This window comes from Nyctereutes procyonoides, unplaced genomic scaffold (genome assembly GCF_905146905.1).
Source record: "Nyctereutes procyonoides isolate TBG_1078 unplaced genomic scaffold, NYPRO_anot_genome, whole genome shotgun sequence".
In the NCBI taxonomy this organism is placed as follows: domain Eukaryota; kingdom Metazoa; phylum Chordata; class Mammalia; order Carnivora; family Canidae; genus Nyctereutes; species Nyctereutes procyonoides.
In genome coordinates this window covers 83,902-110,741 of record NW_026575026.1, presented here as the reverse complement: position 1 = coordinate 110,741, position 26,840 = coordinate 83,902, and positions in this window count along the sequence as shown.

Genomic DNA, 26,840 nt, shown 5'->3' with positions numbered 1-26,840 from the left:
TGCAGATATATGTTTTCCTTTAGATTACAGATGCCAGAAAACTAAATCAGGTTATAGTGCCAGAAGGTAATATTCATTAACTCTAGTCCCTTTATTAATGATGGATGTGGAAATGTCGTATTTCAAAACCACCTGGGAAGATTTTTAAATGTCACCTACTCTGGTTATTGGAGAGCAAGTACAGTGTGAAAAAGAACTCTACTCATGCTTTAACACGCACATCAACTTGGGAGCCAGTGCTTTTTTTCTCCTGACAGAAATATGAAGAGATATTAATTTATAAGCTGACCCACATCTTCTTGGAATAAGTAAGAAATATATTATCAAATGCAAATTAGCACCAGGAGAAATACTCTCCCTTGTACATAAGATCCTTCAGGTTTTCTTTTCTGGTCTTCTCTCTAAAAAAACTGTCTTTGTTCATTTCAGCCTGATTTAGTTTGTCTAAACATGTCTTAAGAAAAAATATGAGCACATGCTAAGCTTCAAGAAAGACCTCCATCAGCTTATTACAGGAATTTTTTTTTTAACATGAAACCATTTAAAATCCCAGAGTAGGGATGCCTGGGTGGCTCAGTGGTTGAACATCTGCCTTCAGCTCAGGGTGTGATCCTGGATCTGGGATCGAGTTCTGCATCAGGCTCCCTGCAGGGAGCCTGCTTCTCCCTCTCCCTGTGTCTCTGCCTCTCTCTGTGTGTCTCTTATGAATGAATAAATAAAATCTTTACAAAATAAAATAAAATCCCATAGCAATGTGGTATATCTGCGTGTACATGTACGATTTTCTTAAAACTGTTAATGTATTATTTTGTTGGGTTGTATCCTTGAGACTATTCCAATCTTAATATCCTTTAAAATGAAAATTACAAATTTCATATTCATCTGTTAGTAACACAGATACAAGGGCATTTCCTTGAATTCATAAAAGCATGACTTTGATCCTAATGAGACTACTGTTGCTTCTATTGTTTCATGGGCATAAAGGTGGAGGATGATGAATAAATCTTTGTCTCCTGGAGAAATAAATATTAGATCCATTAACTGGAAATCATATTTTCTTGAATTAATCCAATATTTTATATCAATATTTGTTCCATCTGTGAAATTCTAACATTTTGATTTATACCCATCTTTAAAGCATTCATTTATTGACTATATTTCATGGGATTTTGAACAAAGGAAATTCAAACATATGTGATAATATGGCCCCAGACCAAGTAGATCTCACATAGAAAAGGATTATCAATGCAGAATTTATTGAAAATGTGACTCCTCGCCGAAGTATGCACATTGCCAATGACCAATTCATTAATTTCAGCAGCTAAGTCTGATGACCAAGACTTCAAAGGATTCTGTATCACTGCACTCATCTTATGCAATTATTATATTTTGCACTTGGGTGTTTGAGTTTCCTAACAATGCAAAAAGTGAAAGAAAAAGCAACTATATTCCTCCCAATTCTAAACAATTCATTTCCCATTCATTGTTGCCTGTTTCATCTCAGATGGAAAGGAAAGAAGGATAAATGACTGTGCAAATTGAGTAAATGAGAATGATGAAAAATAATCAGAAGCAGAAGAATAAAAATCAGTCTACCAGTAATTTCAATAGAGGGAAAATTACCTCCCTATTTATCATTAAATATGTGTTTGTTGTCAATTAAGGAAACGTGTCCTAATATAAATTTTGTGCTTATAGAAAATTAAATGTAAATGCCCTCAAGTGTAAAGAGGTAGTGATGTTTGGTTTTGCTCGCTTTTTCTGTTTGCTTATTGCCTGCTAGGATCTCTGTTACCCTCTTCTCCTAAGATAGCCTTCTTTTCTTTTCCAGAATGGTCTTTCCTCTACTTGATGTGACCAAACATCCCATCTTGTTGTCCACCCCACCTTCACGATCACCCCTGCCCTAGGAGAACAGATAATGTAGCACATGGTCCTGCTTGGATACTATTATGGGAATATCATACAGTAAATAAAGCGACAAGACAACAAGCTTTTGTGGAAGAAACCCCCAAGGAAGAGATTCAGAGATGGACGGAGAAGCGAGGAGGAGAAAAAGACCAGCCAGAATTTGGATTTACCTATGTCAAATTCTATTTGCTTTGGCTCCATTTTAGGTAGGCTTTTCTCCTTGTTACTGGAAGGGTCCTTTCTAAAGGAAAATAAAAGGTATTGCCTTAAAGTCAAAAGTATTTGGGCAACTGCATCTCTTTGAGAAATATGATTTGATGCCAAAATATCATTTTAAAAGTACTAAGATTAAACAAGATAGTACATCTAGAGACTGAGAAAGACACACAGGAATTCACTTATTTGTGGAATTTAAGAAACAAAAGAGATGAATATAGGGAGGATAACGAGAGAAATCATAACACAGACTCTTAACTATGGAGAATAAACTGAGGCCCGTTGGAGGGGAGATGGTTGGGGATGGGTTCAATAAGTATTAGGGATGAGGGAATGCACTTATTTTGATGAGCACTGGGTGTTGTATGTAAGTGATGAATCACTAAACCCTACACCTGAAACTAATATTACCCAGAATGTTAACTAACTGGAATTTAAATTAAAAATTAGAAGAGAAAATAAATCTAAAAAACTTATTAAATAAATGAATGCTTCTATCCACTCATTACTAAATTCCTCACATTATTATGTTTAGTCGAGTATTACATATACATATATAACACACTTATAAAATATAGGCAATATGTTAATATTTAGCTTCTCTTAAATTCATATTAAATAATTCTTAATAAGGGGAGAAATGGCTCCTCAAATATTATCTGTGGATAAAAGGTAGCACAATCCGTATCACACTTCTTAAGGTCAAACACATATATACACATTTCTTATTTTAACTCTGAACTATTAAAGACTCATATCCAAAACAAATTTTGAGCAAATCTGAGACAGAAAGATTGCATTACACAAAGCCAAAAATGTCTAGAATTTAGAAGAACTCACAAATGTTACTGACTCATGCCTGTAGGAGTACTTTGTAAATGAATAGAGAGTTAAGTACTACAGACTAGCACACACAAGGGGTCGTTACATTATAAGTCTGTAACCATAGCAATTTATTTTCTTTCTCAGGACATACTAATGAATCACATCCTGAGTAACAGTATGTAGAGAAGAAAGTAGGAGAATTTTTTTTCTTTTAAATTCTCTTTTTTTTAAGATTTTATTTATTTATTCATGAGACACACACACACACACACAGAGAGGCAGAGACACAGGCAGAGGGAGAAGCAGGCTCTATGCAGGAAGCCTGCTGTGAGACTCGATCCCAGGTCTCCAGGATCACACCCCGGGCTGAAGGCAGGTGCTAAACCACTGAGCCACCCAGGGATCCCTGTCTTCTTTTTAATTCTATATGAATGGTCTGCAGTCTTCACTAATTTCAGTTAACAGTAATAATGACGGTAATAGCTGTGTCCACTGATAATAATGTTTTAAAGATAAAGCAGTTGTCCATCAGACCCCAAGGCATTTTTTGCTTCAACATATATTCTTAAAAGAAGAATTTCCAAACCACTGGTTTAACAGAACAATGGATTGTTTGCATTGGCATCTTTTTGAGGTAAAATTTAGCACTGAGCTTACCACATATACCAGATATTCAATATATGTTTGCTGTATGAATAAATAAAAAAATAAATAAAAGGCGGTTTGTGATCTAGTTCAATGATTGTATCTTACAGATGAGAGTGATGAAAAAAGGCTGTCATGTGTTTAAAGTGACAGAGCTATTTGATGCCAAAACCAAATCTAAAATTCATGGTCTAGAGTTTTTCTATCAAATATGTTGTCTGAATGCATTCCACGGGAGTGAAATTGTGCTATAATGAGGTGAGTGGATAAAAGGCGAGATTTTGCTGCCAGAGAATTGAATACATATCCTTGCTCTCCTGTTTAGAAAGTTTGGCAACTTGGGCAAATTTATGAAATTCTCTGTGCCTTCCTTAGTTTATTAAGATGGTGAGGATCTTCTTAGTGTAGCTGGTAGAGAATAAATGAGTTAAAACATATCAAAAACCTTAGTAGAGTCCCGGGTACACACAGAAAAGTCTCAACTAATATCAATTTTTCTAAATAATTAAACCAGTGACTCTCTCAAATCAAATACAACCTGCTGGATGACTGATCATGAATGCTATTGTTTAAAAATTACTTTTTATGCACTAGGAATTTATAGATATTATTTACAATACCACATATCTGTGCAAGGCAGTTTGAATCAGAAGCAATGTCAGGAGGCAGAAGTATAGTGGTGGGGAGCGAGGGATCTAGATTTACACTCGGGGTGAGGATTCCTGGTCCACCAATTACCAGCTCTGTAGCTGGACAAGTTTTATTTCATTTACTTAACAGGCATTTATAAAGTTTTACTATGTGCCTGGAATTGTTCTAAATACTGTCTCGGGATCCCTGGGTGGCGCAGAGGTTTGGCGCCTGCCTTTGGCCCGGGGCGCGATCCTGGAGACCCGGGATCGAATCCCACGTCGGGCTCCCAGTGCATGGAGCCTGCTTCTCCCTCTGCCTGTGTCTCTGCCTCTCTGTCTCTCTCTGTGTGACTATCATGAATAAATAAATAAAATCTTAAAAAAAATACTGTCTGGTTATTGAGCCATTTAACAACCTTCATTAAAGAGGTAGGGGTTTTATGATACCGTTTTGCAGATGAGCAAACTGATATAGGAACAGAAAGCAGCACAGTGTAGTGAGTGAGCGCACAGCCTCTTGAAGGTGACGACGTGGATATCAATCTTGTCTCGCCCGCTTCCTAGGATGTGACTCAGATGATTTGCGATAGCCAACTCTGCATTAATTTTCTCTCCCACACAGTATGATAATAACCATACCTGCCTTAAAGAGTTGCTATTATACTCAAATCGAATAACACGCCAAGAAACTAGAACAATGCCTCGCGCATAGTAATTGCTCAAAATATGTGGAAGATTGACATTGTCACTGTCGTTGTTAATGTCAAAATTATTATGGCAGGTGGAAAAACCAAGGCTCTGAGAGTTAGTCACTGAACCAAATAGACAATGGATACGTGAGCAAGATGGAAATTTAGCTCAGTATATGTGTCCCCAGAATCTAGGCTTTTGGGGTTGTAACTTGCTTTGTTTTGGAGGATGACTGGCCTCTCTCTGTGGTTGATGAGTTCGTAACTAGTTAGATACAATGGAAGAGGGGGGACTCCAGGAGTCTGAAAGGCAAAGTACACAACTTCCAAGCATTGATCAGAGGGTTTCGCAGCAGACATCTCCATTATGTAATTTCAGAGTAAGGGCCTCCTGTCATACGCCTCAATCCAATGTTCAGTTAGTCACATTCTTGTACACATGCCCAATTGGTTTCCCATTTGCTGAACAATTTTACAAGACTCATGATAATAAAGACAAAACACGTAGTGAGTAAAGGGATAGTTTTGAAAACAATATAGACATCCCTAGTCTCAGCCTAGTGGAGTTCCTATATGTCATGTTATTTTCCCAGTTTTAAAACCTCTTCAAAATGTTCACACAATTTTATGCTGATCACTTCCAGGTTTGGTTTGCCTATTTACCTGCTCCTTATTCTCCTTGCCTTTATATATATATATATATATATATATATATATATATATATATATATAAAACGGCTTATGTTTTCACACTTACAGAAGATGATGGTGTGATACAATTTTCACTTGTCCATAGCTACATCTGTGACTTTTTTAAAAAATAAGATTTCCTATAAACATCTTCTGCTCAAAGGAAAAAAAAATCCTTCTGGGAATTGTAGAAATAGGAAAACAAGACATGCACCAAACAGAAACAGAATTAACACTCATCGGATTGCCTTGCAAAGTTTCTGAGACTTCATACTTGATTTCAGACTGGAGTATTAATTATGTAATGATGTGAATAAAGCCAAGGTATCTCTTTAGAGACGTTTCCGAAGGCCACCACTTTCTCAGCTGAATAAACTTCTCATGTCATCATCCAGGGAAATGTTAGTTTCAGCGCAAGAACTGTGCCCCCTGGAATCACAGGTATTAGGTCTGCCCTTCTGTAGAACCCACCCACATCACCACGTCTTTCTCTCTGGCAAACGTGCAATGTTATTAAACTACAAGTGAATCTAAAATTACATATACAGGTTATCCAGCTTCAAGCGTTCTCTCTCACAGTGTTCAGTTCAGATTGGCACATATCCACACATAATGGAAAGAGTGTTGGGAGAAAATCAAAAGCCTTTGGCTTAAGTCCCAGGGCTAGCGCTTTCTAGTTTTGTGACCTTGGGCAAGTTATTTGGCCTTGCTGGTTTACAGTTTCCACATTTTTAAGACAGGGGATGATAATTCCTATTGCTGGTGTGAGGATTACACATTATATTATTATGTAATTATAATATATATAATATATATTATATAATTATATATCATTAAATATAGTATCTGTGTTTAAACACTTTGGAAATGATCAACTCCCATACAAAAGGAGAATATGATTTCAGTTGCTTTCCTTCTTCCTTCAGTTTTAAACACTATGAGAAGTACAGCTAAACCGTAGGATATATAAAGATACATACTCGACATATATGAATGCATAAAAGGGATGATTTGGGGGTTTGATTTTTGTTGTTATTGCTGTTGTTGTAGGTTAATCAATTAAATTATACATTTAATCACCAATTGCCAAGCACCAACTACGTTATACACTAAGAACATTGGACTCAGAGAAAACAGGAGGTTCCAGAAAGAAGTACATTAACGATCCCAGCTCCTTGCATTTACTATTTGCCACGACAGGGGGTTGCACACAATTGTATAGAATATGGCTGAAACATGAAGTGATCTGGGCTGAAAACATGATGGGAAAACGGAGTGAGAAATGATGACCCTGGAGAAGTAGTCAGGTCCAGGGTCACTTTATAAAACTCACTCTTGTTTTAATTAATTTTAAGTGCTAAATTTTAGGATGCAAAAGTATTTGAAATATCATTCTTTTCTGAATTGCCCAAGGATCATGATGCCCTTAGGAAGCACTTAAATATGCTTTATTTAATACATCCCTGAAAAAGCTAGGAGACATAAGCTAGTTTGTTGGAAGACGTCTTTAATATACTCATATCTTCAAATTTTGCAATTCCTTGCTTTACATGGTGGCTACTATCGTTTGGTACACCCATTGCTTTCCTATAAATCCAACTGAAATAAAGATTTTGCTGGCCTGATTAAAACTAGATCTGCATATCCAAGTTCTGGTAGACCTAAAGCATTGATGCAGTCACTATTACTATTTCCCACCATCTATAGAAAATCTCCAAGTCCGCAGGTATATTTAATTTACAGAAAATCTTCAAGTGCTTTGTGTGCATATAGGAGTTATACCTTGTTTTTCTTTCAAATTTTGAATTTGTTTACCATTTAATCACTCCACACTGCTTTTCTATTTACTTTATTTGCTGTTTTTTATTGCTGCTACCTGACTTCTCCCAACCATGAGGCTATTCCCAAGTCTTTGTCAGTGACCATCTCCACCATCCACATGACTAATCTAAGCATCCCAGGTTCTCAACATAGTGATCATTAAAACTCTCAGGCTAGGCAGATCTAGAGGAGGGCTCCCAAACTCTTTGCTATGGCTCTTTACTTCTGAGGCACCTACAAATTGTACGTTGTTTAGATAGGGTCCTCCTCATTCTCTGGTCCCATTGATCCACATTTTCATATGAGCTAAAAGTCTGCTCTATCTGCAGGGTGACCTGAGTGTGCTAATTATGGATGCTATGTAGTTGGGATCCTGTAGTCCACCCTGAGGCCTGAAACAGGTCTGTGACAAATTAGCATCTTTCAATTAGAACAATTCTGAAAATACACACAGCTGCCCAGCTTACACACGCCTGGAGAAATATGAACTCTTTTTGTTTCATTTTTTTACTTTGCTCTAGGGCAGAGGTCAGAAAAATTTTCCTGAACATGATCGGACAGCAAATATTTTAAGTCTTATAAGCCAAACCGTCTCCGTTATAAGTAGTCAACTCTGCTGGTGGTGTACAAAATCACGCATAGACAAAACCTAAATGAGAATTCCAGCAATTTGTCCAAGACCTTACAAGTAGTGAGTGACCAGACAGGATTTATCACCTATAGTTAATTAATAGAATTTTTTTCAAAATTATGTCACTGAACACCTATGGATTGAGGGCCTACTTGTGCTAAGAACTGTTCTAGATATAGATAAACCACATGAAAGGGCCTACCTTCATAGCATTTATGATTTAATGTACTCAGGTCCTTCGTGTAGTTAAAATAATACTCAAAAGCTTGAAATTAAAAGTCCTATCCTTTTGAATCCTCATCCAAATCCCAAAGGCAGCCTCTTTCACCATCTTTTGCTTTAGGCCTTCTAGGCCTTCTATTAGTTACCTCCATAACTGTAACACTATGTCTACACATCTCTTCATGGTTGTCAAAGTTAATATGTGCCTCCACTTTCCTGGAGATGAGGATTGCGTTCCCCTTTCCATTTCTTGTTCTTCTTTCTACTTCTTTCCCCATTCTAGGTTTTCAGACGAACATTTTACAAAAGGAAAAATATATTTTTTCATATTTATATTTTTATCTCTAATGGTAATTGCATATTTTGTGTTTTCTAATTAGCTGATTTTAAATGTTGAAAACTAAATAAAATAAATATATCATCTTAACTATGCAACTAGTGTTCGGTACAAGTACAGCTACTATTCTATCATTTATCTTCTCTCCCAGAGTAATCTGATGTTAAGTGGGTTCTCATTTCTTATATACTGCAATTTGTCTTTTAATTTAGTAGTTATGCACAGACTGGGGTATTATAATATAGTGATCATCCAGATAGTCAACTTGACCTGAGTGGATTGTCTTAATAGTTAAATGCAAAATATGTTAATATTTGTATATGTTGCTAAGAGTTAACAAGAAAAATTTTAGAAAGTCTTTACGTGCTGCTTAAAGAGTTATAGGAGAAAGAAATACGGGTACTATCTTGGGACCTATAAAACCTCTATTAGTAAACTATTATTTTTCATCATTTGCATAAGATTTTCTTTGCATGAAGAGATCAGAAATAAAAAAAAAAACAGCCAGAAATAACATTCACTTTTCTTCAAAATTTAGATTATAATTTTCAAAAGCAAAGTCTTAAGTCAAACAAAATTCTATCATTATTCCAGGATTTATTAATGAAAATAGATTTTTAAAAAGGTCTATTTTTCACGATTGCTTGTAGAAATGACCCTAACTAAGGTTTGTTGCTGTTTTCCTTAATTTTTGTTTTTGAGAAGTCTGTTCTTATTCTAACAGGGAGAAGTCATATTCCCCTTCACAATTCATGAAGGATATGATACTTCTGAAGTCAGGGTGATTATCTTCCCAGTATTTTCTGTGTTATCTGGAATAATAGGGTAATCTTTTATTTTAAAGAATAAATGACAATTACACATCTTCACCTACTTTGAAAACATCATATTAACTTCATAATTTTTTAAAATTGTCTTCCACACGAGAAATTACTGATAAATTGCTTTATGATATATCTACTCTATAATCTACAAGTATTATCTTGGTTGAAATTTTAAATAGATCTATAAAGAAGACTTTGCTTAACAACGTTTAATTACATACTTATAACACTATTTCCACAAAAGTAGTATTTTTAAAAGTGAACATGTGTTCATTTCAGGTCAATATTTAATAGCTATCTGATAATATTTCTAGTTTAGTTAAGATCCATTATTTTTATATATGTATTAATATGTTAACTCATAAAATGATGTTCTATAAAAATTAAGTTTTCAATATTTGGGAAAAAGCTTTTATCTAAACATTTTTGATCACTAAAACACCTTCACCAATCATACTTTTCAGTAAAAAAATAAATTAAACCACATTTGATAGACTGATCTTTGAAATCTGTTGTTTTTAGTGTTCACAAATATAATTACTGTTATGTCATCTTGAAACAATGACAAGATGAGAAAATATTTCTTTAAAAGCTTGAAAATATGTTAGTGCCAAGGAGGTTTCTCAGAAATAGAACATGACAAACTATTACTTGGCTTTCCATTTGTCGTTATTAATTATCTTCAAGTCCAAGAAGAAGATACAGAGTAGAGTGAAAAGAAGGATCCACCACTGCTTTTCTGCTAGTCTAACATACTGTTTTCAAAATAGTTCTGGGATGTGCCTGCTAAACATTTTGCTAACAGCACGAAAAGAAATCATTATAAAAAAATGCATGGCATTGCATGATTAAATGACTTATTGACATTTAGCACATAAGGATCAGGTTTTAATAGAAGGGGCATGTGCCTATAAGATCTTGTTGTAAAATCATGTAAAGAGGTAAATAATCTACAGACACTTGTCTTTTTAAAATGACTCTGGGAAACTAAGCCTCTGGAGACTGAGTTGCAATAAACAAAAGCAGTCAACCTTTCATTTATCTGTTTGCACTGAAGTTGATGTGCAATTATTTAGCATTTCTTTTTAACAAAAACTTGCATGCATTTTTCCCCAAAGAAAGATATTAAAATGTCAATACCTTAGTATGCACATATACTACTCCCCAGAAAATATTAAGAAAATCAATAAAGAAATCAATATCAGTCTGGAGTCTGCAAGAGTTGCAAAATACATTGATGGTTTCCTTTTTATGTGTTTTGGAAAATTGATTTCAATTGCCTGATCACTGATTCTTAGAATTTCATTTAGAACTTTTTCTTTCTTTCTTTAAGACTCAGTGGGGACATGATATTGTGAATTAAAATCCAGAGAGTGTTTTTTAGGAAAAAAAATATTTTTTTTCTTAAGAAAGAAAAACAATATTTTCATTGCCTTTAGGGTAAATAAGACATCAAAAGAGGAGAACATCTCAGTGAAAGGGTTGGTATTATCTAGAACAGGTAGAAAGAATGCTGTGTGGAATAAAACAAAAAATAAATATATAATAAGACTCAGCATTTTTAGTAAAACAACAACAATATATTCTAGTTTCATTTGTAACACTTTAGTGTTAGTGTCAATCTATGAACTTTTGTAGATGCTTCAGCTTGCAAGTCATAAATAAACCTGCTTTTGACACCATTTATGCTTCCACTTGTTCTATTTCTTGATCTCCTATATAGCACAAGTTATCAAAATGGTTATTCAATACTTGAGAGTTTTCCAGTTCCTCTCTTCCATTGTCTCTGAAAACTATTCCAGTTTCTTTTCCCTACCATTCCACGGAAACTGCTCTCGACAAGATCCTTGATGACTTCTAGTTTGCTAAAACCAATGGTCAAGTTTTAGACCTCATCTTGTAACTTCTAAGCATTGAATTATGTGCCTGAGTTGGCCAATTCCTCCCCTTTGATAGATTTCTTCTAGCATGCCTCCTTGCTTCCCATCATGCTCTTATTTAAACTGTCACCCTCATTAACCACTGTGTGTATCAACACATCAAAAAAGTTTTAAAACACGAGTCAGTTTATGTCACTCCTCTGTTCAAAGGCCAACAGGGGCTATGCACAGCGCTCAAAGTCCTACAAGGCCGTTTATAATTTGTTTCCATTTACTCTGACTGTCTCTCCTACTCTATTTCTCCTTACTCAGTTCACTCCATCTTCTCTAGTCTTTTATTTTTTTTCTTGTTTCTCAAAAACTCCCCAAATGTATTCATTGTAAGGCCTTTGCTTCAGATTTTCCTTCTGTCCTCCTCTCAGATATGGTTTTTAGTGAATATCTCCACTTCTTTCAGGTCTTTGCTTACATTCCTCCTTTTCAAAGATACTTCTGACGTCAGTCCTCTTCATAATGAAACTGACGATCTTCCCATTAATCACAGGAACTCCTAATACCTTTAACCATCCCCCACCTTTCCCACAGCACTTCCTAAAGTAGTATATAATGCACTTAGTTTTATATATTTTTTGTGGTTTGCTTTCTTGTCTCTCTCCACTAAAATGAAAACTCTATATAGAAAAAGAATGTTTTCTGCTGTATTCACTGATGCACCCCAAACATAGTAAGATAACACCTATCACACTGTGGCACTCAATAATAGTCATTGAAGGAATAAGCAAATGAACCTTTGGGTATTTTTAAAAATTAAGTTAATAAAAAATGAAATAATGATAAAAATAATAAATTAAGGAAAGAAATATCTTTTCCTTTAGTTTTTTTTTTTAATTTGCTCTCTGCTAGAGTTCATATAATACACAGGTATACCATATATCACCAATTTCCTTAACCATCATCCTCACTAGGCTGCAAAATCTTTGAGACCAGGTACTATCTAATTCATCTATTATACAATGCCTGACAGCACAGCGTCTGGAACATGAAAGAAACTTAAGAATTAAGGACACTGCAAACACAGGAGATACAATAAAAAACAGATAAATTGGACTTTAAGATTTAAAGTATTCAAGAATACGAAAAAACAAGGCAAAGAGTTGCAGAAAACATTTGCAATCACGCATCTGATAAGAGAGTGGTATCTAGAATAGATAAAGAACTCTTACAATCCACTAGTAAAGAGACAATTAATCCACTTAAAAATAGACCAAGGATTTAAAAAGACATTTCTTTCAAAAATATACACAAATAGCCAATAAGCACATGAAAAGATGATCAACACCAGTGGCTGTTAGGATGCCTATGATCATAAAGACAGATGATACTAAGTGTTGGTGAGGATGTGGAGAAATTGGAATGAGAAATGGTGCAGCTGCCCAGCAAGGTGACAGTCCCTCAAAGTATTAAACATAATTACCATATGACTCAGAAATTCCATTCTTACATATATATCCAAGAAAATGAACAACATATGTCCACACAAAAACTTGTACACTAATGTTCATAGCCATATTATTCATAATAGCCAAAAAATGAAAACAACATAAATGTATCAAGTGATAAGGGGATAAACAAAATGCGGTATATTATTTAGCAAGAAAAAGGAATAGAGTTCTGATACAGACTACAACATAGATGAACTGTGAAAACATCATGATAAATGAAAGTAGCCAGCCCAAGAAGATAATGCTATTTGACTCCATTTATATAACATGTCCAGCATAAAAAAAAAATTATAGAGACAGAAAGTAAAATGTAGGGTTAAGGAGTGAATTGGAATGGGGAATGGCTGCTATATTGGTTATGGGTTTTTTTTTTTTTCAGGACAATAAAAATGTTCCAGATAGATTTTGCCAATACTTGAACAACATTGAATCGTACACTTCAAGAGCATCAATTTGGTAGTATATAAATTATTCTAAATAAATCTGTTAAAGAGAACTATAAAATAATGAATGGATGGCAAGGTCATAACATAATCTTGTAAAGACAATCCAGTTTACAGCAGAGCTGAAATTTGACGATTTACTTTTAAGTTTGGACAGAGTAGAGTCAACCTACAGTCTTTGGACACCAATCTTTATATTATTTTCTATGCATTGCTGTAGTTACTTGTGTAGGGGTTAGATGGAGAAGTGAAGTCTGTGTGATTTTCCTTATGTTTTTAGGTCATATGATTTCATCTGATTAACAGTGTTTATTTATATCATTGCAGGAACAGATTCTAGCAGTATTATAAACATGTATTCTTATTATTCAGTTTGTGATTACCCATACTGATGAAGGGAAACAAGTAAAAGGGAAAGGAAGAATCATTCATATTAGGCTTTAAAAATTATGTACCTTCTGTTCTAAGAATTTCCAGCATTATAAACAAGCTGTTAAAACTTCCAAAACCTTCCTGTTCAAATTCTCCTGCCTGCCCTTTAGTTTAACTTATCCATACCCACTACTTCCCACTCTAGACAGAATTAAGCAGGAGGATTAACAAATATGAAATAGATTATTTAAAGTAAAGAAGCTCAATTTATAATCCAGAAAATTTATTTCAATTCATGACTCTTTATCCATTTTATTTTATTATCTTTATCTTAACACTGGCCTGGGAAGAATAAATAATTAGACGGCTCCAGGCCCAATACCAACACCTCTCTGTCAAGTTATTTAGGGGCCACTGTGTGAACTAGATTTGTTCTGCTTGTCAAAAGGAAAAAGAATTACTTTCAAAATAGAGTCATCTTGCTTATCTTGAGAATAGGAACCGCATAGTAAAGACAAAGAAAATGATGATTTCTTAATTACTTAGTTTTAGAAAAAAAAAAGTTTCTCTTTCCTTTCTTCTGTGGATAGATGTTCAGTTTATTCACTTTTGGACTCTCTGTGGTACTCCACAATAATGTCAGAATCTGCCCTTTCTCTCACCCCATTCCAAAACCCATACAACGCACCCTCTCCAGGCAAATCTTTCACTCTTACTCATACTTTCTTTGAACTCCAGGGGGAATGAAATGTTGCAGCCTGAGGTTTTGCACTTATGGCATAAAGAGAGGTTTTGAGTATCCTGACAATTTTTTTAAAAAGATTTTATTTATTTATTCATGAGAGATGCAGACAAAGAGGCAGAGACAGGCAGAGGGAGAAGCAGGCTCCCCGCAGGGAGCCCGGCGTGGGACTGGATCCCAGGACCCTGGGACAGACACTCAACCTCTGAGCCACCCAGGCGCCCCTGACCTGACAATTCTTAAGGCGGTCTGACAATGTCGTCCATAATTATCTGCCTCACACTCCTCTCCTGCCCTCTTCTCTGTCTCCCATAAGCCTGAATTTGATCCTGGGTTCTGTTGAGTTCTGTCAAATATGTTAGTTTCCTTCTCTACTGTAGCTGTTTCCTTTGATTTTGCATGACTTTTTCTGCTCTAGGTTATTGACATTATCCTATCTGCTTTGGGCCTTTCAGAAATTCATGAAAGTATTCATTTTTCTTACTGCTTTATCAGCCTTGCAAAGGCCTCCTTTCCTCCTTTTTCTTTTTTTTCCTTCATTATGGTAAGTTTTCACTGGCTAAATGGGATTTTTTATTTCGGAGCTAAATGGGATAAGGATAAGGGGTGACCTGGGGTCACTTTCCACCTGTTAATATTTTTGTATTCATCTGATTTCAAGTACATTTTCTCAGAGTTGACCCAAGTACCCAAGGAACTGTAAAAAAAAGAGACTTTGCTTCATCGCTGGCTGCCCACTTCACTTTCTAATCTATAGTGGCTGTATTATACCCCATCTGCTCCCTCTTAATCTCTTTCTCCATTTAATCTGAGCATGTGGTTCTATCCCTGTTTTCTTGTGTGTTGTAGTGTTGGGAAGTGCCTGTTTTATATGTCCAGTAAGTTGTGATCGTTCTGAAAATAAATTTCTATAAGGAACAATGATAAAATCCATGATAAAGCTTATGTAGTATAATCCCTATCCCTGGCTAGTGGCAAGAGTTCAGGGTTTTACAGTTTCACCACATCATGCTCAATATACTGTCTCAAACAGTAAGAGCCTATTTTTCCAGTGGACATGATTCTTCTTGAAAGCCATATATCCTATGTCTTTTATTTTAAGTTTTTATTTTTAACTAATCTCTATATTCAATGTGGGGCTCAAGCCCACAACCCCGAGATCAAGAGTTGCATGCTCTACTGACTGAGCCAGCCAGGCGCCCCTCTGATATCTTTTTTTTTTTTTTTACTGTCAAACATTATTCTCCCTTAGGCCCTATTGCTTTGTTTACAAATGACACAACCAAACAAGTCTATGTGTAAAGCATCCAGTGAAACTTTTATGCAGAATTATAGATTCTAGCACTGATTATATGTCCATGTGTTCATCATTAAGTCAAAAAGGACATTGTACTGTATTTATATTCCGTCCACTCTTTTCTCCTTTACTACATCTAATATGTCCACATTCATTCACATATTAAGAAGTAAATAACTAGGAATACACTAGCACAGTCCCCCAAATCCATGCATAGATTTCCTCATCGGTGGTCATGTATACATGATAAGAAAGAGAATAAATCACAAATTCTTTCTCATCTTCTTTTTTTTTCCTCCCATTTTCTGATTCCCTACCTGGGTAGCTATCTCTGTCAACAATAAATAAATAAAGGTTGTGGAGGATTCATAATTATAATCGATTGAGTCTAGGTATTAGACATCAAGAAACTTATTTCATTCTTTTTTTTTTTTCCTCCATGGGCTTGCATGTTTACTCTCTGCAAACTTTAATCTATGCTCACCTTGTCTGAATAAGAACTGTAGGAAGAGATGGAGATGGTTAATTTAAATAAAATGTGACTTTATTAATATCAGCAGGGATAGTGGAATAAACATAATAAAGTCTTTGTGACCTCAAAAGTTATCTACATATTGAATGGAGGAACAAGGAGGATCCTTAAAAGATTTTATTTGCTATGCTTACTAAAGGGATTTGTTAATTTAGCATATTTTTATATGACTAGAAACATTTGAATTATGAGAAGATACAGAAAAATATAGAGATTTTAAGCCAGCTACTCTTCCTCTAAGCATCTGAAAGCATAAAGATTTTGTGTTATTTGGTATTCCACTGAAAGAAATAAAACCTTTCTAGTTGAAATCAAGCGAGTTGTAAAAATGTTAGGCAGTTACAACACATTGGCAATATGATTTTTAAAAATTATTATGCACGGTGGATTTCTTGGAGACTGTTTAATGGAGAAATCATGTTTCTGAAAGACAGAAAGTAAAGTAAATTTGAATGATGGTGTGAATCTTATTTTGAAACATATCATCTAAGTATCAGATAAGTACTGAATAAAATGATCAAGTATGAATTTTCCTAAATAATGGTGTTGACTCTTCTTCATAAGTACACTATTTAAGCAAAATTGAAATTAAATGCATTTTCAGCTTGTATAGATTCTTGTAGTATGTTAGTAGAGTATTACAGCATACAGGTAAAGGGAGCAAAAAAACACCATTATTTAATATTTTCAGGTCAATATTGGAAATTTGCCTTTATTGTTTTGACAGCTATAAATCAAATTGCAAAGTATTTTTTCTGCCTTTGAAATAACATGACTGTATAGGAAATAATTCATTTTGTTATGATTTAACATGTTTTAATTACAGAGCTAATAATATCTCTTGTAAATAAGATATACTATCCAGAAAAAAATATTATAACCCACTGTCAAGGTACCTATAGGTAAGAACTGGTAGATTATTACATTAGTGTTCACTAATAATTCATACCTCTTAGTATGTCTTTACGTAAATGGGGGCCCTGTGATTTGCTTTGGCCAATAGGCATCAGTGGAAATGATATAAGCTGAGGTTTGAAACATTACCATTGCCTTGTTAAAAAAACCTGGGCTATTTTTCAAAACAGACCATGTGGAGAAGAACCCTGACCTGAGGTCCCAGCTAACCTCCAGCCATGTGGCTCTAGCCTTTTTGGATCACTTAACCCTAGGAAGGTGGCTTGATGGCTGAGTCTGTGCGATGTGACCCCAGACCAAATCAGCAAATAAACTGTCCAACTGAGCTCAGCTCAGATTGTAAAACAGCAAGGAAATAAATGGTGGTTGTTTTAAGTATAGGTAGCTGAAACAGAAATTGGAAACTAAATCTGGGATGTGACCCTTTTAAACATTAAACATATGGCATTGAAGTCTGTGACTGGGCAATGGGTGGAGGGGAGAGGAATGGTGAATAGACTGTTAGTGAGTCTAAAAGACAGTGGGGAAACTACTCCTAGAAGCTGGAAGGATGGTGGACTGTTTTGTAGTGGTAAAGAAATGGGAGAATCTGGACCGAGTCGTTTGGCTTCTTTTAGTTGTACAGGAAGAGAGAAATAAAGTGAAGAAAGAACAGTGTAGTTTTCAAGGAGAGTTTTGAGGAGACACAGAGCACCTAAAATTGTTGGGCCCAAAATTAACATTGTTTCTCAAACCCCTTCCATCTGCCTAAAACAAAAGGTTCTCAAAGAAATGCCTTCAGAGTAAGAATCATTCAAGAGTGTTGCCGTAAAATACTCTGTTAAGACCTTAGAAATTTGAAGTTAATGTCTGAATACATGAATTTTAAGCAAGAAAATAAAACTTTTTTTGTTTTGTTTTTTTTGAGATTTGAGTATTTATTACCTTTATTTTTTTATAAATTTATTTTTTACTGGTGTTCAATTTGCCAACATATAGAATAACACCCAGTGCTCATCCCATCAAGTGAAGTTAATGTCTGAATACATGAATTTTAAGCAAGAAAATAAAACGACTTCTAAGAATTTTGTAGATATTATTCCACAGAAGACTAACAAACCCAAAGAATTATGGATGCGGTTTTTAAAGCATGTAATAAGTCAGGATTAGATTCATAGGAAACAGGATTTTTTAATGATAGCTGTATGAGCTTCGATACAAAAGATCAAAAACAAGCCAAAATAAAAAGAAGCTTCCGGACCATCAACATTTTGCAGAGATCAGACTTCAAAAATCTATTCAGCTTCAATTATACCCATTTCTTAAGAAAATGGAAAAACGTTTCAGAGTTCAGAGCCAAACAATCAGAGAGTGGAATCAATACAGGAGAGAATAATAGATTAGGAACCACTCACAGGGAACAGAACCGGATGCTAATCAAGGACTACTACTTGCCTCTAGAAGAGGAGACCCTGTGTTTAGCTAGATTTCGGAATCACTGTTGACAAGAGTTTACTAAGGTCTCTCACTCCTCCCTTTTTTTGGAAGAATTCAAGCAGCGTGTATGGTTATCCTGCCTTTGCCTAAACTTACAGAGTGGGTGCTTGCTTGTTTGGCTGGTTTTGGTTTGTAGATCTTAAGATCAAGAGTAGCTGCAATTGAGAAGCCTCATCATCCAGACCTGATTGAAGATGATCAGATTATCGAATTCAGGCACCATAGTGCCACTGTTCTCCAGCCAAAGACCACCAGAATATACCTTTAACAGAAGAAGGTGGGTTTATCAACTCACTGCACTGAGAGAGATTGCATACTATGGGGAGCCAGGGACATCTCAGTAAGAAGATATTAGAAAGTACCAATTATAAGATTTGGCTTTATATTCTGTAAGTTGATGGAGGATTCCAGAAGTTTTGCTCAAATGTAATTCTCTCAGGAGGTGGGAATGATTTTAAGACTTGATATCTTAATATTATCTAGAAGGAGGAAATACTAGAGTGAGGCTGAAGCTATCAGTGGTCAGTAATTAGTGGTTTCTTATTTTAGGGGAAAGGGGATATTTACTATTTTTGTGGTTTCCATAATGATCTTGTTTTTGTCTGTGTTTAGAAATAGTTATGTAATGGTGATTTCTTTGTTTGTTTCACTTCATTATGGTTTCAAACTGGTCTTATCTTGTGTTGGTGTTCTGTAAAATTGTTATTTTTAGCAGAAGAAGGCCACAATCCAGTTGAAAATTCCAGGATAGCTCCTAATAACATTGTGGCCTACATGTTAGTATCTGGGTCAGTTCCTGGTGTCAGGGGCTGATTTTCTATTTCTTCTTTAGTCATCTCTCCTCTTTCACTCTAGTCTTCTTTCTAGGTAATATTAAGATATCCAGTTTTAAAAATTATTCATACTTCCTGAGACCACCAATTTCAGAGCAAACCCCCATTTTCTTGAACACCATGAAGAGATGAGATATTTTGGGGGTCCTTGGGAGAGTGTGACTGTATTTTGCATACGAAAGGGTCTTTTCATCATTAGGCCCAGAGAATAGGTTTTGGTAGATTATTACACTCTTGGTTCCAAATAAATCACGCCCCTGGGCATCTATGCCTTTCTGAAGTCCATTCCCATATTGATTGTGAGCTTGGTCATATGAGCTCAATTATAATTTATTAGATATGCTTTTAATAAATGCCCAACTTATGAATAGATGCCAACAAAACAAAGCAGATAATTTGGTTTTATTATCCTGCGCTACCTGGGATTTTTATTTGCGATCTTCTGAGCATGCTGACCCATAAATGAAAGGAAACCTGGTTTTGTATACATGCTTTGGTTCTGAGAAGCCCTTCTTTACCCATTTGTTTTATTCTGTAATCCCTATAGTTGTAAACCTCGCTCATTTCTCAAATCTTCCATACTAGTTCTCTTATTTATAACACATGATTAGAAAACCCCAAATTTTGGCTGCTTTTTCCATATTCAACCTATGACTGATCCACTTGAATACAGCGACATTGTAGATGAATTCCTCAAACGTATCTCATAGATTTAGTTTACCTAAAGATCTTCTGACCTTGGTTATTGTCCCCCATAGAGGTACCAGATTACTACAAAAGAATTGTTTTATGAGGTAGCCTATGAATGAAATTTTGAGACCAATCAGGTAGTTAAAAGGGAAACTGTATGAATTCATCACTTTGTGTGCCTTCCACATACTGTAGTTCACACTCCTTGTCTCTGAAATTAGCAATAACAATGTCGCTCACAGATTTTATTAAAAGGTTAAATAATATAACACATGTAAAACTTTAGATATTTTATATCCATAGCATTAAATATATGTTATGATGAAGAATGGGTAGGATTTGAAGAGGTAGGAAATGAATGTTAATTCTAGGCAGGGGTAAGCACATCAGCATAAAGGTGGGAAAGTCCACAGCATATGGAGAGAACAATTTGTATAAAAAGAATCTATAGGATGAACAATAATAGCAAACTAGAGTAGAATTATTAGTATCATCTGGGATTTGGAAAAGTGTTGAATGTCACTGTGGCACGCCAAATCTTTCTTTTCTAGAAGGTGTCATTTTAACTAGTTGAACAATGAGAAGAATTTAGAGAAGCAAGTCATGGAGCATATGTTTCACGTTGTAATATGAAAAAGACTAGCAGGTGGAAGAGATTTTTTTTTTTCTGAGTTGTTCAAGTCAGCAAACCTAGCACTACCAGTTTAGTTTACATGTGGGCATATTTACTTCAGAATAATAAGTTATTTACTGCAAAAATACATCTGTCAAGAAAAAGGGCTGCTACATATAATAATGAAATGTTGCCACTAGGATTAGACCGGCAAAGACTGGAAGAAAATGGTAGGTGCTATAAAAAGTATTAATATAGAAGAGAGATTAGGATTTTACGTGTGTACATCAGCTTTGTTTATTTTCCAAGAAAGCAGGTGCAGGATTTCATCAAACATTGAGAAGGATCCATATAGCTACAATATTGGACTGAGATGCCATAGTGGGACTTCTAAGTCCCAATGGCTAATGAGTGTTTATAGAGAAGGACACATATATTTCAACCTTGGCATAAAAACTGATTTCGTTATGGCATAATCTGATTTTCCTTAATTCCTCACTCTGGTGGTCTTCTCTCTCTATTTTGATACCTATTGCTGTGTTTGCTTCATCTTACTTCCTACATTTTAATTCCCATCCTGGTCAACTGAGCTATCCTTTAGCATTTTTCGTTTTGTGAGGTTTAACATTTATCTCCTGATTTTTTAACTTCACAATGGCTTTTAGACTGGAATGACTGAAAGCCTCCCTTCTGAACCTTTCTCCCAACCTCCCACACCCCACACCTCAATACTTTTTTCCCCTAATCTTTTTATTGCTTTCAGTGACAGATTTTACTTTGGTTGTCATCCTTTTGAAAAGGATATTTTTTTTCAGGTCCAGCAATTGTTAAGTCATGAACCTTATCTGTAAGTCAAAGTCTGTTTGGGGGAAAAGAAAAAAGATTCTGAAACACAAAGCAAGGTTAGGGAGAGTGAACTGTGACTCTTTCATTTGAAAATTATCTTACCTTTGTAGGCAGGGATTTTTATTTTTATTTTATTCAGTTAATTTAAAGGGAAAAAAGAAAACAAGCTATAAATCCAGATCACAGTGTGATATACTGAATTAGGCAGACCCAGTGGCATATTTCTCTAAAGGCTACTGCATTAGGATTCTCCTAGGGTACTAGCATGTCTATGATACTGCAAGTGACTCCTTAAACAATCCAGTTTCAGAGCCAATGGGAATGGCTTTATCATCCATAATAAATTTGTAATCTTCTGTAACTCCTTTAGTGATCTGAAAGGATTCAGATCCTCATGCCCTTATATTGTTCCTGACCTTTAAAATCACCAATCTTTAGCTCATTCTTGGCGTTCTAAGACAAGTCAGACACGAGGGTGTCTTCTATGAGTCAGAGTGACAAACACTCTATCAAGGTTTAATTAGATTTTTCTCTTTACAACCAGTGATTCAATATTCCTTTCATAAAGCAATGCTGAAATAATTCGAACACAGAGGCTCAAGGGGGAAAGGAGTGGGTTACCTAAGCCATTCACTGACATTGTAGAATCAAAGAAAAACAGCTCAAAGATAGGGCTGAGAAGCTGATTTTACATGGAATAGATAGTGTTTCATTTGCAACACAACATTTGATATATAGATTCATGGCATTATGTTTTTATCTTGCAACAGTGACACTGCTGGCAGCTCAATCTGCTATTCCATTAGAACATCTCGTAGGAATTCTAGAAATTATCTGCTGCCCACATAAAAACAGATAAAGTAAGGAAAAAAATATTAAGGCTTATTTTTATCACTAAAACTGCACTGCACCTCCAGAATCAAAGCTTTGAAACCTCTATCATGGGTAGTCTATAAGAAAGCTTAGGTATAGTGGGAGCAAGTTGAGGGACAATGCAAAGAAATGTATATGAAGAGTATCTTTTTTATGTTGACACATTCTATTCAGTTTAATATTTCCCTTCAAAGTCACAGAATAGTCAAGAGTCTTATTTTTGTCCTCCATTCTGAATCCATAGCTACAATGCTCTGCCTAGAAAGTGGTAAAGACTGATGATGGCTAGAGTCAAAGACTCTGAGTTGCTTGAGGGAAGGGAGTCTAAGAGGGTATAGGAAGACAGAAATACACTTTTAGAGAAGGTCCATCCAAAATGATGACTGTAGATCCTATGCAGCCAGTGGGGTTTTAGGGAAGAAACTTCTTGAGATAATATGAGTAAGGAGAAAGTTTATCTAATTAGCCATTAAGGTATAGAAAAATACTGTCCAACGGAGATTTATGAGATGATTGAAATGTTATATATTTGTACTATTCATAATAGTGACCATAAGCCAAGTTCAGCAACTGAGCACTTAAAATATGACTAAAGGAACCAAAGAAATGAATTTTTAATTATTTAATTTACTTAATTTAAATTTAAATAGCCACATTTGGTTAGTGTCTGTTATTGTCCAGAACACATCTAAAACATAACTAACTAAACATAAAAGTTCTGTTTATAAAATTAAAGGGAAAAAAGTTCTAGCAGTGTAGGTAATTTAAAGAGTTTGATGAACCCACTTTCCACTGTATCCTTTCCAAGTCAGTTTTATTGAATGTTTTGTGCCCTTAAGCATCATCTGCTTAGGGAATATCTGAAAGATTTTGATGCAGAGAGAGGCTTTTAAAATTTTATTTTAATGAAGTCAAATGACTGATAAAGGGAGACTGTCAATAAAACTGATTGACCTGTTTCTAAGATCTTCTAATAAGTACACCCCTTCTCAATTCCATGGTACTGGTCAGAGGAGAATTAGTGATTCTTATAGACCAGTTGCTGAACTGTTAGTTCTTGTAGCTGAACTTTTTATTGATATGTCAAAACAGTACACTGAACACAAAACAGGAAAAAAAAATGCAAGAATGTCAAAAAGACTGGAATTCTAATTAAAACCAGTATTACAGGGGATCCCTGAGTAGCTCGGTGGTTTAGCGCCGCCTTAGGCCCAGGGCATGATCCTGGAGCCCGGGATCAAAACCCACATTGGGCTCCCGGCATGGAGCCTGCTTCTCCCTCTGCCTGTGTCTCTGCCTCTCTCTCATGAATAAAAAAAAAAAAAAAAAAAAAAAAAAAAAAAAAAAACAGTATTACAGACTGAAGACACACAAATAGATAGTACATTTATTTTCGTTGTTAAAATACCATGAGTTCCATGGAATTCCAAAGGGAAAGATAACATTATTAAAGATGGCCAGATTTTAATAAGAGTAATGTTTTTTTAGTTTCTATAATACCTTTTAAATGTGTTTGATTATGACTGTTTCAAAAGGAAATATTTAAGTTCCTTCTTTACTTTTCCTTTTTTTATTCCTTCCTCAAATACTTACTGAAAAACTGATGTTTAACAGGTATTGTGTATGTTCTAAATTGAAAGCATCCATGGAAACTCTGCTTTGTGTGTCTTTTTCTTTTCTTTTTTACTTACGCCGTCTCATATTTTTTTACCAATAATTATCACAATGTACTATATCTTTCCACTGAAGATATCTGAAGGTAATTCCATAAATATATTGTACATTTGTAAATTCTGGAAAGATTATCACATCATTAAATTTGCTGATTAAAAAAAAAAAAGTCAGCCCAGGTGGCTCGGCAGTTTAGTGCCGCCTTTGGCCCAGGGTGTGATCCTGGAGACCCAGGATCAAGTCCCATATCGGGCTCTCTGCATGGAGCCTGCTTCTGTCTCTGCCTATGTCTCTGCCTCTCTCTCTCTCTCTCACTCTCTCTCTCTCTCTCTCTCCCTGTGTATGTCTCTCATGGATAAATAAATAAAATCTTTAAAAAATCAAAGAAGTTGATTTTTCAACTTTTCAATTATTCAAAAGAGTTTGATTTCCACTGGTTCTGTTAAAACAAACAAACAAACAAACAAACAAAACTAAACAGAAAACTTCTCCAAAAAACCTTCTATTTTGAGAAACAATAGGCAGTGAAATGATATAAATCTAGATTTGTAAATATACTAAACTTTTAAAAGTAGTTACTTGTTAAATATTCAACTCCAACTACTTGAGTAATATCAAAAAAATGTACATTTTTGAAACTAAACAGAATGCAAACTGGACACTCTAGGTGAAATGGAAAATTCCTAGAAAGATGCAACTTTGCAAGACTGAAGCATGAAGAAATAGAAAATCTGTATAGATCAATAGCTAGCAAGGAGGTTAAGTTGATAATCAAAAACTTGCTGAAGAAAAGCTCAGGGCCAAAGGGCTTTACTGGTGAATTCCACCAATTATCTAAAGAAGTCTATCTTTATATAGAGGTCAGTAATACCTTGATAACAAAGTCAGACAAAGACACTACAAAGAAAACTATAAACCAATGTCTCTTATAAATACTGATGCAAAAATCCTCAGTAAAATGCCATAAAACTGAATTCAATAGTATATAAAATGCATTATAAACTATTGAAAGGGGACTATTCCCAGAATGCAAGGATGCATCAACATACACAAATTAATAAATTTAATATACCACATTAATAGAATGAAGATTAAAAACCATATGATCTCAAAAGATGCAGGGAAAAAAGCATTTGACAAAATTTAGTATCCATTCATGTTAAAAACGCTCAACAAATTAGGAATAGAAGGAATGTAATTCAACATAATAAAGGCCATATATGACAAGTCTACAACTAAGATCATATTCAAAGGTGAAAAGCCAAAAGCTTTTCCTTTAAGGTGAGGAAGAAGAGAAAAATGCCTACTTGTCCTACTTGTATTCAATACATTATTGGAAGTCCTAGCCAGAGAGATTAGGCAAGAAAAAGGACTAAAGTCATCCAAATCAGAAAAAAATGGATTTATATTGTCTCTTTGTAGGTATCATGATCTTATATGTAGAAAACCCTAAATTAAGGCCATCAAAAACTGTTAGAATAAATGAATTTAGTCAATAGCAGGATGCAAAATTAATATACAAAACAAGTAATATGACTCTCCACTAATAATAAAATATTCAAAAAAGGAATAGAAAACCAGTCTTATATACAATAGCATCAAAAAGAATAAAATACTTAGGAACAAATTTAACCAAGGATATAAAATGTCTGTATACTGAAACTAAAAGACATTAATGAAAGAAATTGAGGACGACACAAATAAATAGAAAGATGTTATGTGTTCATAATTTGTAAGAATTATATTGTTAAAATGTCCATACTACCCAGAGAAATCTACAGATTTAATACAACATAGCAAAATTCTGATGATAGATTTCTCAGAAATAGAAACGACAATCCTAAAATTCACATGGAATCACAAAAGATTCCAAATAACCAAAGCAATCTTGAGAAATAAGAACAAAGCTAGAGGCATCACAATTCCTGATTTCAAGTGATACTATGAAACGATAGTAAAGAAAATAGTATGATATTGGCATAAAAACATACATAGATCAGTGGGATATAATAGAAAGCTTAGAAATAAACCCATGCACATATGGCCAACTAATTTTTTTTTTAAAAGAGCACCAAGAACACACAATCAGGAAAGGATAGTCTCTACTAAATAGTATTGGGAAAACTATATATTCTCATGGAAAAAAATAAACTGGACCCCTGTCTTACACTATTAGAAAAAAAATAACTTGAAATGGATTAAAGACTTAATGTAAAACTTGAAACCACAAAACTCTTAGAAAAAAAAGAGGAAAAAATGTATTGACATTGGTCTTAGCAATGATTTTTTGGATATAACACTAAAAGTATAAGGAGCAAAAGCGAAAATAAGTAGAACCACAGTAAACTAAAAAGCTTTGCACAGCAAGATAAATAACAAAATGAAAAGGCAACCTATAGAATGGGAGATAATATTTGCAAACATATATCCAACAAGGGATTAATAAACAACATATGCAAGAAACACATACGATTCAATAGCTAAACGACAAATAACGGAGAGTTGGGAAAAGTTCCTGAATAGATGTTTCTTTAATGAAAATATACAAATTGCCCACAGGTGCATGTAAAGGTGCTTAAAATCCCTAATTATTAGGGAAATGCAAATGAAAACCACAATGAGATGTTACCTCACACGTGTTAGGATGGCTATTATCAAAAAAAAAAAAAGAAGAAGAAGAGGAGATAATGAGTGTTGGCAAGAGCACGGAAC